Genomic DNA, 18,853 nt, shown 5'->3' on the forward strand with positions numbered 1-18,853 from the left:
TTTTGTCCACAGGTATTTGAGAACAGGTTTCAAGGAAACATCAAAGAAAATCCAAAATTTTAAGCAGTCACAGTAAAAACCACTTTGCTGCTTAATTCATCAGGTAGCACTTCCATGATACATCTAATGTCACAATTGTTCTACATCTCCAGCCAACCACAGTATTCCAAGAAGTTCTGAATTTCTAATGAACAAATAATACATGAATGAAAAACAATAGAAACAAACTAAACTTTCTGCTACTTCTTTGTATAGCTAGAAGAAGTAAGGGTTTATACTTTTGTTTTCATATGACCTTTAAAACTTTGATTCTGCAAATCCTTATACTTTTAGGCAGGTGAATAGGTCCATTGATTTCAATAGGACTAACTCACGTGCTTAAAGTTCCACATGTTCTTCAATGGTTTGCTGTATCAGGGTTCAAGGGAACATCCTTACCTGATATATGTTTAGTCCATCTGACATGTATCTCAATTAAGGCCTTGTACTTCCTTATCTTTCATTGTTTTATGAAATCCAATTGATCATACAGTAATCACAGAAATCAGTTGGAAAATCTATTTAAGATTCTCCTTCACTTGCACCACTGCAGAGTTGTTTCCTATGGCGTTGTCCTCAGGACAGATTCTACATTATTGGAGACTAAAAACAAAAATCTAGTACAATTGCTTAGTGTCAGTCTTTTAAAGCTCCAGTTATCCAAAAATCAATTTTTTAAAGTTCTTAAAAAAAATAAGTCTGGGCAGACAGACTGCACTCTAATAATTTATGGAATAACCAATCCAGATGTTTGTAGCTATTTAGCATAAACTATCCACTGCTACTACATCTTCATAATGACTTCATGACATTTGCATTTTATTTTGTACATTTTTAATTTCCAACGATTGTGCTTAAACCTGTTTGCATTTGTGAGTTCCCAATGCAGCACGGCACAGAACTTAGTGGTAGTTGAGCAACAGTAAAACTATTTGTTGTCATAGGCAACAGGAATGTTTTCCAAACATTGTTAGCCTGATGAGATCATCTGAATTTTGATAGCTTGATGAAATGTTGTCCTTCTGATTGTTGTCATGGAGAGAGCAAAAATATTTTGATTGGTTGGCACATTATGGGCAGGAGTATGGAACTGTTTCCGGTGTTACTTATTAAAATGGAAGTGATAAATAGAGGGGTAATCTCTTCTGAAATTATCTCCAGGGGAAGTGGTAATCCTTGAGCTCAATGGAAAGCAAGTCTCTGTTTTGAATATTTTCATGGGTGCTATACTTTCCATATAAAATCTTTGAGCATTACAGTCACATGGTACCTCATAATTTCAATGCTTATGCACAATAGTGCATATTAGGTTCTAAATGAAGTTCAGAGTACAAACACAGGGCCTCATTCTTCAAGTCATTACTCATATAAGTAGTCGCCATGATTTATTTGGGTTTATTTGCTGAATGGAGACAACTTACATGAGTAAAAATGTGAAGAATTAGCTGAATAGAGTCCAATCAAATTCAAAGGGATTTTGTCTAGCTGAAATTTAACCCCTTTCTATCTGAAAACTTTTGGGGACATGATTGTGGATTTTCCACCATTTTCATTCCCCTTCCTAGCAAATAATGAAAAGGGTTATCTGGGTCTCATTGTTCAGCCAATGGCTTTGACAGGTTTGCAACTAAACTTAAATATTAATATTTTAAGGTTCCTCAATTCTGAATTCAGAATGACTTTCTTACTCATTTCATTATGTGAAGAAATTATAACTATCAGCTTCATAATATAACTTACTGAATTTCTTAGAGCCCATAGACTTAAGGGTCTGAAAAAGACCATTTAAGACAGTAGTGGGTAACCTGCAGCCCGCAGGCCGCACGCTGCCCATCAGGGTAATCCACTGGAGGGCTGTGAGATTGTGTTTACATTGACCGTCTGCAGACATGGCCACCCACAGCTCCCAATGACCGTGTTTCGGCATTCCCGACCAATGGGCATTGCAGGAAGCGGCAGCCAGCACATCCCTGAAGCCTGTGCCACTTCCCACAGCTCCCATTGGCCAGGAATGGTGAACCGCGGCCACTGAGAGATGCGGGTGACTGTGCCTGGGGGCGGTTAATGTAAACAAACTGTCTTGAGGCCCACCAGTGGATTACCCCGATGGGCCATATGCAGCCCACAGACCGCAAGTTGCCCACGACTGACTGAACTCATGCATTCTGAAACCATGAGAGAGAGAGTTCCTGCCCAAAATACCCAATAGTCTGGTAGTTGGGGCACTCAGCTAGATTGTGGGTGACCCAGATTCAAATTGCTGTGCTGAATCAGAGAGAGTAAAATTTGAACCTGAGTCTTTCACATCCTACCTGAATGCCCTAACCACTGGGATACCCTCACTCTCCTTTTTTATGACAAAATCTAAAAGGTCTTGCTTTTTTCACCATGAAGAACAAGACAAAAATTGAAGTTGTGTACATTTTTGCAGAATGGGGAAATGTTTACTGCCCAGCTCTACTCCCTACATCATTCCCCCTGTTTCCTCAGATAGCTGTTTTTGGAATATTTGCAGTGATAGGAGTTTGACCTATGGGCCTCCACTTATCAGTCTTTCCTATTGAATTATTATCAGGTCAGAGTAGTCTTGACTTGGTTAAGGTTAATCCTGACTTGCCATTATAAATCTGACTTTGACCTTCTCTTTAAAAGCCATCAACAAAAATATCTCAGGTTTAAAATTGATAGCATGACTCTGGTTCCAAGGTAGGGGGAATTGATGGGATTAGGCCAAGGGTCTCCTAAAATATGACATGCTTAAAATAGAGGCATTCAATAAAATCCAAAAAGTTTTCTACATTGTCTTGCTATTTTATAGCTAAAAAGTGAAATGAAGGTAAGAACATTCAGTTTATTGGACACATCTAGTTATAATATATTGTACCAGACCTAACTTTAGTTAATATAAATCTCACTTTAAAATATATTACTATTTTAATTGATAATGTCAGAATGGCTTGTTGTCTCCATTGAGTTTAAAATATGCCACCAAATGCCTGCTAGAAATCTAAGCTTTCATTTAAAACAAAAAATCTCTAGCTCTTTTCCTTACAGATATAAATAAAATGTAAACTGATCACTATGGAGGCATGCAAAAGCAAAAAGGAGAGTTTTTCAGCCAAAACTGAAGGTAATCAGACAAGCCTTTCATAAATTAGAACATATTAAAATAGAAATGGAAAGGAAGATAAGAGTTCCTCACAGTTAGAATACTCTCATATGCTATCTTGTCAGATATTAGCCTGAGAACACAAAGTGGGAAACAGTTAGGAACTAGGCAGTTCCACCATTGGGGCTGGTGGCGGGGGAAGGGAAAGTGGAGGAGAAGGAGGAGGAGTGGACTAGAGAAAGCATGGAGCTTGTAAAATAGGGCAAGAGTGGGAATGGTGACAGTGGAATGAGGTGATTCGTCCCTCCTGCTAAATTTAAGAGGCTTATTTGGGACCTCCACTTGGAAAAACTGATGAGTCCAGTAAGGTTTGTCATGGAATCAGGCACTTACCGAGATGAAGCCCTAATTTTGTGCTTCTCCTGTGATCTGTGTGAAAGGCAAATCCTTCCTGTGTTTCTTAAGAAATCAGAAAGGAATAGGGAATTTTCCCCCAGCCACCAGTTTTCTCTCCAGTTGCATGTTAGGATTATTTAAAAATCTAATGAAATTCCCAGAAAAAAGCTTTGTTAAATTAAAGTTCATGTTGAGAGTATATCTAAATAACTTGAAGATAAATATTTACAAGATAATTGTAGATAGCAAACAAATAGGGAAAAGCCAAGAAATTTGAAGTTAACTTTAATTCTACAAGAAACTCAGCTGGCTTACCTTCTTCTAGGAATGCATTTTATTCTTTTTTAATTTTCATTTACTGTTGCTACCAAATACAATTTAAAGAGTTCCACCTCTCCAAAGTTCTTAACTTTGACTAAGAATGCATGGTGAGGGTGTTCTTGGTATCTAATGTGTGACAAAATTTCAACAAATATTAGAGAATAAAGAAGGGGTACTATGTGAATAAAACGATGGCGTATACATCCTCCATTCATGGAGGAATGGACTATACTTCTGAATCCCTGTCCAAAAGTTACACTTCTGACTTGGCTTCTTTTTGCCTGTTGCAGTGTTTCTCAGACCTTCCACTGAAGCTTCTGGTTCTAGCTACCATTAATCACAGGATATTAGACTTGATGAACCTCTGACCAATATGGCAATACCAACATGTCAATTTTCTGACCATGTTTGGATAATAAGGGGTTAATTGTATCTTGGGGAACAACTCAGGAGGCTCTATTTTGACAGAATGCAATGTAAAGTTTTTTTCAGAACAAGCGTCAAGCTCTGCTGGAATATGCTTTGGTATAAGGAAGTGGACTTATCCCTCTGTTGCCATTTCCCACCTCCTGTGGGAAGTCTATTGTTGTTAACAGTAATATTCCCTGAGTGTAGGTGAGAAGCTTTGCATTGTCCATTGTGTACAATCAAGATCTTCTTTAGTAATCGTACACATACTTGTGACAGATCAGTGCAACCTATCTCATCCCACTGCCGTATGGACTTCCCATGCCCACTTGTGAATGCCATGTGTCATTCCATAGCTCTGCACATCCATGGCTCAGCATCTGTCTAGAGCTGAATGTTTTCACTAGCCACAAATAGGAACTCTCTGTGTTATGAGCAAAGAAATTGTGGGAAAAGAAGTGTCACATATTCCAGAATGGAGGATGTAACAGATGTTGACCTGAAATGAGCTAGATAACATAAATCCACAAAATGCCTGCTTCCTCCACGCTCTGCATTTTCCCTGGACTCAGCTGTCACAAGAATAAATAATTACAAATACAAAAATTCATGATACAAAACAACAACAAAAGCCTATTGTGAAAACGTCTGAGTTACAGTACATTTTAAACTCTGATTCTGAAGTCAGACTTTTCTAATTCTGACTGCCTTTCTCATGCTAATCACAATTTATGTGGTAAATAATCTGTCCAGACTCTGACATGGCATGTAGCTGTACTACCTTAGGAGCAACTCAGGCAAGTAACTTTGACTCAAAGGCATGATTCCCACCCTGTGGGATAACTCACCTGTTATTGCAGAGAGGTAGTGATTGCTAAGACCCCATACCAGTAGCCATTTACTACCCTTCTGAGCTGATGCATTAATGGTAATGGAGCCAAGCCTCTACACACTCTCTCCCCACCCAAATACCTGAACAGGAGGCTTACTGGATGATCAATAGGCAGACCATGAGGAGCTTAAGGGAAAGTCTTTCTTCCTTTTACAAATCTGCATGGTTTCATGGCCAAGGCCAGAATCTGGTGCATAATTACCACAGATAACATAGGTTGCTTTGTTTGTCACTCAGACTTAGGAAGCAACAGAGAGGAATAATACACATGCTAAATTTAGAAATAAAAATACAATGCTAATGCTTTATAATTGTCCATTATTTACCATTATTTGTATAGCTCACATAGCATGACAGGTGCTTTACAAGCCAATAAGGACACAAGATCTTTACCTAAAGGAATGTATAATCATTACACCTCCATCTCTTTCCGAGACTGGCAATTTTCAACAAAGATGCCATGAGACTTCAGTGGGAGTTCTAGGAGGGATTCTCCTCTATTTATCTATCTACGTTCTCATGAGGTTCTCTAATACTATAGCATCTAAACAGTCCACAGGTGTTTAAAAGGACAGACATCTTTTTCTCTCTTCCTTTCCAGCTTGGAGGATAAATAGCTTGATTATTTGAGAAGAGGGTGGGGTATGTGAAGGGGAGGGGAAGGAAAGGAACATGAGTGTTGAAGTTTCTGTGGGAGAATTAAGTTTAAAGAAATGAGTTTTGAAATTATTTTCTTTCACATGCACTGCTTAGTGGAAATTATTTTGATGTTCATAATTTGGAGAAGGTTCACAGAAGAGCTGTGAGAATGATTAAAGGATTAGAAAACCTGCCTTATATTGACATACTCAGGGAGCTCAATCTATGTAGCTTAACAAAGAGAAGGTTGACAGATTGATTACTGTCTATAAATATATACATGGGGAATAATAATTAATAATGGATTCTTCAATGTAACAAATCTATTATGATCCAATGTTGGAGCGGAAGACAGACAAATTTAGACTGGAAATAAGGTGTACATTTTAAAAGATGGCAGTAATTGATACAATTTACCAAGGATTGTGGTGGATCCTCCATCACTGACAATTTTTAAATCAAGGTTGGATGATTTTCTAAAAGATCTGCTCTAGGAGTTATTTTGGGGAAGTTCTATGGCCTGAGTTATACAAGATGTAACACTAGATTATCACAATGATCCCATCATGCCTTGGAATCTGTGAATCACTGCTTGCTGGTTCAAAATGTCTATATGGGGGTGTAAGGCCTTGTCTCCCCCTTTTAGGGAAGGTAGATCTGCTATCAGCACTATCCAGTGGCAATCCTTGCAATCGAGGAATTGCAAGCAGTGAAACTGTGACTGGGCTGTGCATGGAGGTGTAATGTTTGGGAAAAGTGCTTCCTTCTGACATTCCTGTCTTTACAGACCTGTTCTGTGAGAGGCCTGCTACCATCTGGCCCTGAATAGAAAATAGGCACACAAGGAATCAGTATTTCATTGCATTTTCCCCCTGTGACTGCACAAGTAGTTCTCTCTCTCTCTCTCTTTCTCTCTCTCTAATGGCATAATGGTTAGTTCTTATGCTGGCAGCTGGACAACACAGAGGCCACCAAACATGCTATGTGACTCCATGGTCATTGAATCATAGAAATGTAGGACTAGAATGCACCTCTATAGATCAACTGGTCCATAGTCCTGCCTTGAGTGCAGGAGAATGTAATAACTAGACCATTCCTGACAAGTGTTTGTTTGTCCAACCTGTTCTTAAAACCTCCAGTAATGGAGATTCCAGTGCCTCCCCAGGCAATTTGTTCCAGTGCTTAATCACCCTGATAATTAAGAAGTTTTTTCCCCAATGTCCAACATAAAACTCCCTTGCTGCAATTTAAGCCCGTTATTTCTTGCCCTATCCTCGGAGGTTAAAAAGAACAATTTTTCACTCTCCCCCTTTTCATTATCTGCTCTGAGCCAAATCTGGTGTGTTATAGCATAGAATGCCTGTGTGGGACAGGTTTCTGTTAATGCCATCAAGTCATCATATTTTAGGTCTTCCAGTGGGTCTTTTCCATCCTGCTTTCATTGGGTCAAAGTTAAAGGTGATACTTCTAGGAAAGTTGGTAGGGATTCAGAGCTGATGACCTTACCACGTTAAAGAGTGCTAAGAGACTGTTTGAGAGAGGGGGAATGCTTTAATAAGAAAACAAATCTCTTGTCTTGAATTTTTACCATTTAATGTTTCAGAAAGATCATTCAAAGATGCTTCATCTGAATAGGGGCCAACTTCTTTTCAATCTTGACAGTAAGGGGCCGTGTTTCAGTCCTATAGGTCAGAATACTGACAACTGAACCATTATTTATCCTCAGCTTCATCTCTTTACTTATCAAGGTGTTCAGTTTGAGAAAGATTTCTTAATGAGGCACCCCATTACTGACAATGTTTTTGTAGTGCAAGCTTTATTTTCTTTCTTATGTTGCCCATGTTATCAACAGCAGAGCTGAGGTAGATAACATCACTGACAATTGCTGTCACAAGCTAAGATGTTAGAGCCTGCAGAATGTTTGAAATTGCTGACTGGAAGAAATTTGGTTTTACCCCAATTAAGTTTCAGGAATTTTGCTGCTCAGCTTTCCAGGACTTAAAGTGCTACAACTAGCTCTTCCATTAATTTGACAACTAGCACTATGTCGTTGACCAAATCAACTTTTGGTGAGTTTCTTATCATCAAGGTATATGCCTAAATTGCATTTACTTAGTGTCTGGTCAAGCATATAATCTATTACATGGCGTGAGGAGTCATCATTGAATATTCTACAGAGCTCATCAAAGAGGGCTGCAAGTTTCAAGATCCGCCACAGTAATTCCTTATCAACAGAGTCAAATGTGACCTTGACATCCAAAAATGCAATGTGAATAGGATGCTTGAATTTTCATGCCTTCTTTATAATCTGGCTCACTCTGAAGATTTGCTCTGTTGCGGAATGGCCAGGAGGGAAGCCAGCTTGTTGTGGTTTTCTCCTTCTCCTTAAGATATCATCAGAAGCTTGGGCCAACAAGACAGAAGCAAAAGCTTTTCTGGGGATGGATATAAGAGTAAAGCTACAATACTTACAACCCTCTCGTTTGCTGTCTTTAAATTTCTAAAATGGTAAAATAATGCCTTTTTGCCAGGACTAACTCTATTCTAGAGATGATTTTGAACAGCATCTGCAGTCAGAAAATAATAGCTGATCCAGTTCCACAAGTGATATGGTCACATAATGTAATCTGAATGGCATTCATAATAAATCCATACATGCTGAACACAAAGCTTTTATCAAAGCAAAAGCCATCACCCACAGGGAAGCTTCTGCCAGGAACAATGTCACCTCCTTTTATATATATAAGTACTTGAGCAACCTAAGTGATGAGAAAGATCATTTACTAAGTGTGGTCTATTCCAGTTCTGGTCAGCTAATAATTACAGAAGCAGAGTGCATGGAATGCTGGAGTGAACATTTCAGTCAATTGCTAAAAGTACCTCCATTTTTTGGATCCTGATATTAAGGTCTCTGCTGAGTTGACCCATTCTGCTATAACCTTTCTGCCAGGTGGAGCCAGCAGCAACCAGGACCCAGTTCAATATCTAGGGGGTCCTTTTCAACAATACAACACAGAACTGGCCCCTCCCAGTAGTCTGGGAAAATTACACACCACCCCTGTGTGCCTCTGTGAGGCAGTACTTCCCTACTCTCATGCAGAGTCTAAGTGTAGAAAATAAATTTTTGATGAAAGGAGGGAAGTCACTCAACATTAATTAGGGAAAATGGAACAAGTGGGATTCATAAACATAAAACTGTGAGCAGGACACCCACTCTAGAGTGTGTGGGGCACTGCCTGCTGCCTCATATTCTTGAGTTCTACAACCACAATTTCCTTTACTGTGCCCCTCTCTACTCCCTCACCATACCCCTCTCACTGTGGTTGTCCTTGGTCAGTGAGAACCCAGGGTTCAGAGGTGCATCTGCGTGAGTTCACTTCTCACCTGGGGAAGAAGGCATCTGGCTTGCTCCTCCATATGTGTACTTGCTCTTGCTGGCTGCTTTGCCAGCTGCTGTTTCTCTCTGCTGGTCACCCTCCCAGCCACTGTTCCTTGCTGCCTGGCTGCACTGCCGACTGCTCCTGCCAGCCGCCCATCCTTCACCTTCTGCTGCTACCTGCCTCTCTGCTGCGGCCTCTGCAGGTCAGTCTCATAGCCCTGGTCTACACTATGAGTTTAGGTCGACTTTAGCAGGGTTAAATCGAATTAAGCCTGGACACGTCCACACGACAAAGCCCTTTCTTTCTACTTAAAGGGCCCTTTAAACCGGTTTCTTTACTCCACCTCCGACGAGGGGATTAGCGCTAAAATCGGCCTTTGCGGGTCGGATTTGGGGTAGTGTGGACGGAATTCGACGTTATTGGCCTCTGGGAGCTATCCCACAGTGCTTCATTGTGACCTCTCTGGACAGCACTCTCAACTCAGATGCACTGACCAGGTAGACAGGAAAAGCCCTGCAAACTTTTGAATTTAATTTCCTGTTTGCCCAGCGTGGAGAGCACAGGTGACCATTCAGAGCTCATCAGCACAGGTAACCATGATGGAGTCGCAGGATCGCAAAAGAGCTCCAGCATGGACAGAACGGGAGGTACAGGATCTGCTCGCCATATGGGGAGACGAATCAGTGCTAGCTGAACTCAGTAGTGGTAAACAAAATGGCAAAATATTAGAAAGGTCTCAAAGGCCATGAAGGACAGAGGCCATAACAGGGACGCACAGCAGTGCCGCATGAAAATTAAGGAGCTAAGGCAAGCCTACCACAAAGCCAGAGAGGCAAACGGAAGGTCTAGGGCAGAGCCGCAAACATGCCGCTTCTACACGGAGCTGCATGCCATTCTAGGGGGTGCAGCCACCACTACCCCAACCGTGTGCTTTGACTCCGTCAATGAAGAAACACGCAACAGGGAAGCGGGTTCGGGGTACGCGGAAGATGATGATGATGATGATGATGAAGGCAATGAAGATAGCTCACAGCAAGGAAGTGGAGAAACTGGTTTCCCCAACAGCCAGGATATGTTTATCACCCCGGACCTGGAGCCAGTAACCCCCAAACTCACCCAAGGCATGCTCCCAGACCCTGAGGGCACACAAGGGACCTCTGGTGAGTGTACCTTTGTAAATATCACACATGGTTTCAAAGCAAGCATGTTTAATGATTAATGATTAATTTGCCCTGGCAATCACAGCCAGTACAGCTACTGGAAAAGTCTGTTAACGTGTATGGGGATGGAGCGGAAATCCTCCAGGGACATCTCCAGAAAGCTCTCCTTCATGTACTCCCAAAGCCTTTGCAAAAGGTTTCTGGGGAGGGCTGCCTTATCCTGTCTGCCATGGTAGGACACTTTACCATGCCAGGCCAGTAGCACGTAGTCTGGAATCATTGCATAACAAAGCATGGCAGCGTATGGTCCCGGTGTTTGCTGGCATGCCAACAACATCCATTCCTTATCGCTCTTTGTTATCCTCAGGAGAGTGATATCCTTCACGGTCACCTGGTTGAAATGGGGTGATTTTATTAAGGGGGCATTCAGAGGTGCCCGTTCCCGCTCGGCTGAACAGAAATGTTCCCCGCTATTAGCCACGCGGTGGGAGGGGAGGGGTGAAGGGATCATCCCAGAGAATTGGGTATGTGTGTGTGTGGGGAGGGTAGTTGGGTTTGTGCTGCATGTTAACCCGGAAATCCCAGCCCCTCCTTTTACACTGCAAACCCATTTTAAATGGCCAACCCAACGGGTGCTTGGTATGGGAAATGAGGGCGCTACTGTTTGAAGCCATTCCCATATGTTATGAGGGTTAAAAAAGCCAAAAGGCTGTGGCTTACCATGGCTGCCTGCAAGCCGAATTCTGTTGCCTGGCACCGCATGAGTGATCTCTCACACCAAACCGGCAGGCCCTAAATATAAGAGGAAAAATATGACCTTGTAACGAAAGCACATGTGCTGTGTAATGTGAACAGCAAAATTTAATGTGAAAGAGTGTACCCATTGTTCTCTAAAATGTGTCTCTTTTAACCATCTCTCTCTTCTCCTCCACCAGCTGCAAATGTTTCTCCTTCGCAGAGGCTAGCAAAGATTAGAAGGAGAAAACGGCGGACTCGGGATGATATGTTCACGTAGCTCCAGATGTCCTCCCACCCTGAAAGAGCACAGCAGAATGTGTGGAGGCAGTCAATGTCAGGCTACAGAAAAGCGCAATATAAAAGAGAGGAGAAGTGGCGGGCTGAATAGCGGGACGAACAGAGCAAGTGTCGGGCTGAAGATGATAGGTGGTGTCAGCTTGCAGACAGAAGGCAAGAGTCGATGCTCCGGCTGCTGGAGCATCAAACTGATATGCTCCAGCGTATGGTTGAGCTGCAGGAAAGGCAACAGGAGCAGAGACCACCGCTACAGCCCCTGTGTAATCAACAGCCCTCCTCCCCAAGTCCCATTGCCTCCTCACCCAGATGCCCAAGAACACAATAGGGGGGCCTCCGGCCTCCCAGTCACTCCACCCCAGATGACTGCCCGAGCATCGGAAGGCTGGCCTTCAATAAGTGTTAAAGTTTTAAAGTTATAAACTGCAGTGTGTCTTTTTCCTTCCCTCCTCCCCCACTCCTCTTGGGCTACCTTGGCAATTGTGTGATGAATTAATAAAGAATGCATGAATGTGAAGTAACAATGACTTTATTGCCTCTGCAAGAGGTGCTCGAAAGGGGGAGGGGAGGGTGGGGTGGTTGGTTTACAGGGAAGTAGAGTGAACCGGGTGCGGGGGTGGGGCAGAGGGTTCATCAAGGAGAAACAAACAGAAGTTTCACATCATAGCCTGGCCAGTCACAAAACTCGTTTTCAAAGCTTCTCTGATGCGCACCGCGCCCTGCTGTACTCTTCTAACTGCCCTGGTGTCTGGCTGTGCGTAATCAGCGACCAGGCGATTTGCCTCAACCTCCCACCCCGCCATAAATGTCTCCCCCTTACTCTCACAGATATTGTGGAGTGCACAGCAAGCAGCAATAACAATGTGGATATTCTTTTCGCTGAGGTCTGAGCAAGTCAGTAAGCTGCGCCAGCGTGCTTTTAAACATCCAAATGCACATTCCACCACCATTCGGCACTTGCTCAGCCTGTAGTTGAACAGGTCCTGACTACTGTCCAGGCTGCCTGTGTACGGCACCCAGATGACATATGGTGACGCTGAGCTGAGCGGGCTCCATGCTTGCCGTGGTATGTTGTCTGCACAGGTAATCCAGGTAAAAAGGCAAGAATCGATTGTCTGCCGTTGCTCTGATGGAGGGGGAGGGGCCTGACGACATGTACCCAGAACCCCCCGCGACACTGTTTTGCATCATCAGGCATTGGGATCTCAACCCAGAATTCCAATGGGCGGCGGAGACTGTGGGAACTGTAGGATAGCTACCCACAGTGCAACGCTCCGGAAGTCGACGCTAGCCTCGGTACTGTGGACGCGGTCCTCTGGCTTCATGCACTTAGAGCATTTTATGTGGGGACACACACAATCCACTGTATAAAACCGATATCTATAAAACCGGCTTCTATAAATTCGACCTAATTTTGTAGTGTAGACATACCCTTAGTGAGTGTCAGCTCCTTGCAGACCTGGCAGAAATGCTGTCCCACCACAAGTGATTTCAGCTCTTAGTAAACCATTTAAGATAACAAAACACTCCTAATAGAGCCTATTTAGCTCTATCTTTGAACAGTGGGGAGGAACAGGTTAAACAAGACTGAGGACCCTTAGGGAAAGTCCATACTGCCTGGCTGGAACACCAGTCCCCACCCCTTTTACTTTCACAGGGGTCTGGCATTCGAGCCCCTGGCTCAATGAGATTGTTTCTGCTGAGGATGACATCCTCATTTGGGGCAGGTTAAGCACAGTTCTGCTCCTCTTTACTCATACAATAAAGACAACAATGTTTATAACAACATGCAGCGGGGTAGTCACCCCGCTCCTGCCTGAAGGGGATAAAGCAGGCCTGGAGAGGGCTGCAGTGGGGGAAAGCTAGACTGATTGGGAAAGCAGCCATAGCTGTGGTCAGCTTAATCAGGGCCCAGCTGGCCCTTATAAGAAGTCTGTGGTTCAGAAGAAAGAGAGACATTCTTTCTCTCTCTCTGGCCGCTGAGAGAGTAGGACCTAGCTGCCTGGGAGCTGGGAAGGGTACCTGAGGTAGAGCAGTGCTGGAGAAGGGCAGAGGGAGCTGGGGAGCTCAGCCTGATAAAACCTCAGGCTGCAGGCCTGGAAAAGGGCCTACAAAATGGTACCCCAGTACAGAGGGGCAGCCCACAGATAGGCAAAGGCAGCAGGTTCTAACCCCCCCCTTGCTGATGATGAGTGGTTTATGGACTGCAGTCAGCCCCAGTGAACGGGCTAGATGATGACTGGCAGTAGCCACTGAGGCAAGGTGGGATAGAGGGTTCCCCTGAAAGGGGGGACCCAGAGACAGTGTGGATTACTGCAGAGGGCAGAACCCTGAGGGAAGGGGCACCGGGGTCTGGGAGGGACACGGGGGCCTAAGGCAGGCGGAACATCAGCCAGCAGAGGGTGCTCCAGAGCTGGAGAGCTAATTCCCAGGATGACTAGCAGGAGGCGCCGCGGCGGTGAGTCGTCCCCCTGCCACACATCATTACACTACCCCTGCATTCAATACTAAAGTGATTTGTAACCCAACACCAGCCAAAGCTGATCACTTGGAGGGACACAGCTCCTGTCTGCTGCAAACCTACACAGAATAGGTGTGTTCATGTAAATACAGTTTGTTCTTGAAGTCTCTTCCCCTCCCCAACTAGCTGTCAGGGGAGAATTCATTTAAACCCTGCTTACACTGCACAAAATGATTCTGGTGAATTCAGTGTTAATGAAATTCACAGAGCTGTAAAGACACTTAAGGGAAATATGTGAAATTCCTGATTCATAATATATATACACCTTATTTCATATATATATGAAATAAGTTTCTAGAAAATAATTGCATTATAGAATGGGGCAGAATGTATCTGCTTATGGCAATCTTGGAGAGAAAAATACTGGACTAATTTGATGGAGAGTCACTTGGTTCATAGTAAAGACTAAACTATCTTCAAAAATAGGCCCCGATCCACCAAACAGATACAGAGGTTCTACAATGTGCTCCATATGGATGGATAGTCTCTAGTTTTGGTGAAGGATTAACTCAGGATCTCAGGGATTTGAACTGGGAGCTTTCTCAGATTTTATTGGAAAGGCTGAGAAGAGATAGTGAATCTTTAACCAAGACACTTAACATTTGACTATGGGGGCTCTTTTGCTGGTTTCAAATAGGTCCCTATGGCTTGATCCTATGAGATAGTGCTAAGTTCCTACTGGGAGGTCATGAAAGTGCTCAACTCCCATTTATTTCACCATCCTCCAGGAAACACACAGCACATCATAAGACTGGGCCCTGGGAGGACAGTGTGATTAAGATGTCAGCTCCCTATTTTTGATGCATCACATTTTGTTTCCTGAGGAAAGCCCAAAATGTCTTCATAGCTGTACCCATTTACATACTGTGTTTCCAGAGAGAACAACTGTCTAGAAATGGAAGCAGACAAAGGAGCCCAAAAATTCTGTAAAGAAAATGAATAGTAGTGTTTGGTGACTAACATGGAATCATTTTTCATTCTTCAGAATGACAGAAAATGTCCTTCAGTGATTGATGCTCTTTTGTATCTTGGTGTATACAATAAGTACAGTAAGTGCTGTCTTGAAATTTAATTGTATTAACCTACAATCTCACTGCCCAAATTCAAAGCAGATTTCGGTAAGTCTGGTACAATAATGTTCATTTTACAGATGCTATATGTGATACAGAGACTAATTGGTTGTACAGCTTTTTTAGCCAATTAATTAAATAAGAGAAGTATATGGCCCAGAAAAATGCATGGGAAAATATGTTTATTAACTTTTGTAAAGAAACAATGAAGATTTTTAGCATTTAAAATATTTTTAAATCAAAGCTGAAGTATTTTGAATAAAGATGCTTCAGGGTTTTCAGTTTAACCGTATAGTTAAATATAAGTAAATATAAGTAAAAACTTAAAATGTTGCTTCTTGCAGTTTTGCTAACACTCTTTCCTTCTGCTCTTCCCTGTCCCCTGCCCATGGACCATACCCTATCCCAAAGTTCTCTTGTAGTAGTCTGGGACACTGATTTTCCCAAATGTAGTCCAGCTATAAAATGAAGAAAAGACAGAGAGGCTTTAGAGATAATAATGTTTTACTTATTCTAATAAACTTCCTCTTCAGTATTAGATGCAAGCGGGAGGAGGAAACAAATAGTAGGTTAATTAAATTCACAGATGATATGATACTAAACTGAGAAAATTTACAAACATCACAGAAGATAGAAATACAAAGGAATACACAGAGATTAGAAACATTAGAAGAAAAAAAGTGAGTTTAATTTTGGAAAATTGTAAAGTAAAACGTGGGGACAAATAATCTACACCATAGACGTACATTGGGATGGAGAAGCCTGGAGAACAGTACTACTGAAAAGACACTTTAGAACACAAATTACAAGAGTTTGAAATGCATTTTTGCAGAAAAAAAGGCTAGTGAAATGCCAAAATGCATATACGGAGGCATTATTTTAAAGAATAAGGTTGTGATAGTTCCTCACTATACATTTCTAATAAGATAGCACAAAGTGCATTATATGCAGTTCTGGGCAATTCCTGACCAGAAATGTACTCATAAAATGCAAAGAATTAAGTGATAAGTAACAAAAGTAGTTTGTGACTGTGATGCAAAACTAAATAGTTAGAGAAGTTATACATTTAACATGATCCCTTGCATATTCAATATAATTTTTGTTTGTCATGATGCTTGAATGTGAGGGTTTATCATGGTATGAACAGCAGTCCAGACTCCAAACAACTAGTAAGATTTTATTGAAATCTATATTAAATATTTGCTGTTACGCTGGAGTAAGGATTTTGCTCTGTTCAGTTATTAGAGATCATCCACAGAGGTTTTGTGTCAACAGGCCAGTTAACAGTGGTAATCAAGACATGAAACACAGCAGTAATATAAGATATATTAATGGTTACCTAGAAGAGTTATTCTCAACATTTCCTACTATGATCCCATGTTACAAATGAAAAAAAAACAGTTTTGACTCCTCCCTCCAACTGCCATGTATCCATAAAGAAAGGGAAGTGATCATGACTCCCCTGCATCTGTTCATACCCCGAGGGGTCCACCCCCAGATTGAGAACCAAGGACCTAGAATGATAAAGATGCACAAGGGCCTGATCCAATGCCACTGATGTCAATGGAAAACTACTCATTCACTTCAATAGGCATCGGTTGAGCACCAGAAAAATGCAAAAGAATTACCTTTTGTATGCGTGTTTGACAAGCATTTTATAGAACTATGTAAATATGTATATTTTTAATGCAATGGCTCATTTTTTATACATACAACCCTAGAGTGTTATGATCAAAAATCAAACTGTTTTTGACTAAATCTTCCCATAAAAACTAATTCTCTATATGGATGCTTAGTTACTTTAATTAGTTACAACAAACTCCATTGTAAGGCACACTAACTATAAATAAATTACAGCATGTTTGTTGGTAGCACAGTTTTTGTATTAAAATAGTAACTTGAGTAAGCTGCCCCGACCCCACATCTAGTGTTGTGATGTAGCAAATACACAGCCTGAAATCTTGGATGTAAATCAGCACAAGTATGGGAAAAAATACTTCCTCTACATATAAAATAGGGAACACATCTGCTTCCCAACCATATCAAATTACATGAGAGAAAGCACTTCTAAAAAAACTAATAGACACACTGTGCATGTTAATACTTATATTTAGTGACACCTGCAATTGTTCTGCTTGCAATATTCTACAGCCTCAGTTCTCTGCAGATACAACTCCTTTGAAGCAAGTAAAGGTGCAATGGTAGGGAATTTGGGCTTATCGGTTTAATTACCCTAAAATTAAGCTTATAACAGATTTTTTTTAAAAGACCCAGAAATATGGATCATTCTCCATAAAACAAGCCTTCTTCCTTTATGCTCATAGATTTTGTGATGACCTTTATTGAAGGTACCAGTTGGTACCTTTAAACCTTTTTTGTTAAATAAATAAATAAATAAAACTACTTTTTTGTTGTTGTTTTAAAGTCTGGCAGCAGGTGGTTGGGCAGGTTATTTGGTTGTATTCCAACTCAAAATCACAGAAACATTGCAATGCTGGAATTATTATAAAGCAGCTTCTTTCGTACTAGCTGCTCCAATAACACAGACAATGCGATGATTTCAATGCATTACAACTCCTCCTGTGATTGCACAAATCAAAGTAGACTGGAATACTAGACTTACAGTGCGTGAGTCATGGACTTTAAATACCCAATTACCAAATGCAGTTTTGAGGGGATTTTTTATTCTGGAAAGTCAGAAATTTGGGGATTATGTTCCAAGAAGGGAAAAAAAGACAGCATAAGAAGTCAACATTAGAATTCAATTTAAATTAAAAAATGGGACTTTTCATATCACTAACAGAGTCTGCATTCATACCCTACAGTACTTCCATTCCTATTTCATAAAATGTTCCTTACCAAACTGCAACTATAGTCGCTTGAAAAAGAACAAAATAATGAACAGAATTGAAGGTTGTGCCCATAAACTGAAACGGCATACATCCAAAATGGGCAATATTATCAGCTGGTAATTTAGATCTCAGACCATTAAATATTAGAGTATCTGACTAGAGACTGGAGGCATGGATATTGTAGAAGACTTCTATGGATTTTCCTCATATGAAAAAGACATGTATGTATCTATTTTTGAATTGTCATGCATAGGCGGTCATATTTACCACATATCATAAGATATATATATCACCTGATTTTACTGAACATGGAGGAATTATTTTAATCACTGTTTTGCTGGATGTGTGTGTCTAATTATTTCAACACCCAAAGAAAGCTTTTTGGCCCAAATGTATATATCTATTGCAATAAATAGCTGTTGGTTCACAATATGCTCTCAGTAACATGTATTCTTCCCCCTGAATCCATGCTGAACCTTTGTGTCAGTGTTGTGTTAATAGCCACTGTGCTGCTGGAAGTGCCATATTTCACATTAGGCACAATAACACCGGTATGATCTTTAGAGCACCCATGACATTTAGTAAGAATAGTAATGTAACCTTGATTTGCTGCCAAATTCCCATTCAGGAAATCAAATGGTTACTATGCAAATTCCCAAGCATTTTCTGCCATCCTTTACTTGAACACCCTATGGATGGTAAGTAATGCCCTTTATCTCTTTACTGCTGTGGGGTTGGACAGCCAAACCTCTTGAGGACTGAATCCACTACTCCTGAAGACAACAAAGATTAGGTTGGAACGTACTGGGGGCTTGGGTTGAGGTGAGGCAACTGGAGTTAAATGAAATATCCTGGGGAATGAGAGGGAGGTTTTCCAGAACATAGGGTTCTATAGAACCCCAAATTCCAAAGAAATATGCAGGGATTTGTTTGGTATCAACACCTGTGAATACATCCTGTAGTTTCTAGTTTGAGTAGCCCCAAAGAACCAAACCCTATGGACTTTGGGGCTGGGCACTTGAGTTAAGTGTAAG

This window comes from Malaclemys terrapin, chromosome 5, assembly GCF_027887155.1.
Source record: "Malaclemys terrapin pileata isolate rMalTer1 chromosome 5, rMalTer1.hap1, whole genome shotgun sequence".
NCBI classification, from domain to species: Eukaryota; Metazoa; Chordata; order Testudines; family Emydidae; genus Malaclemys; species Malaclemys terrapin.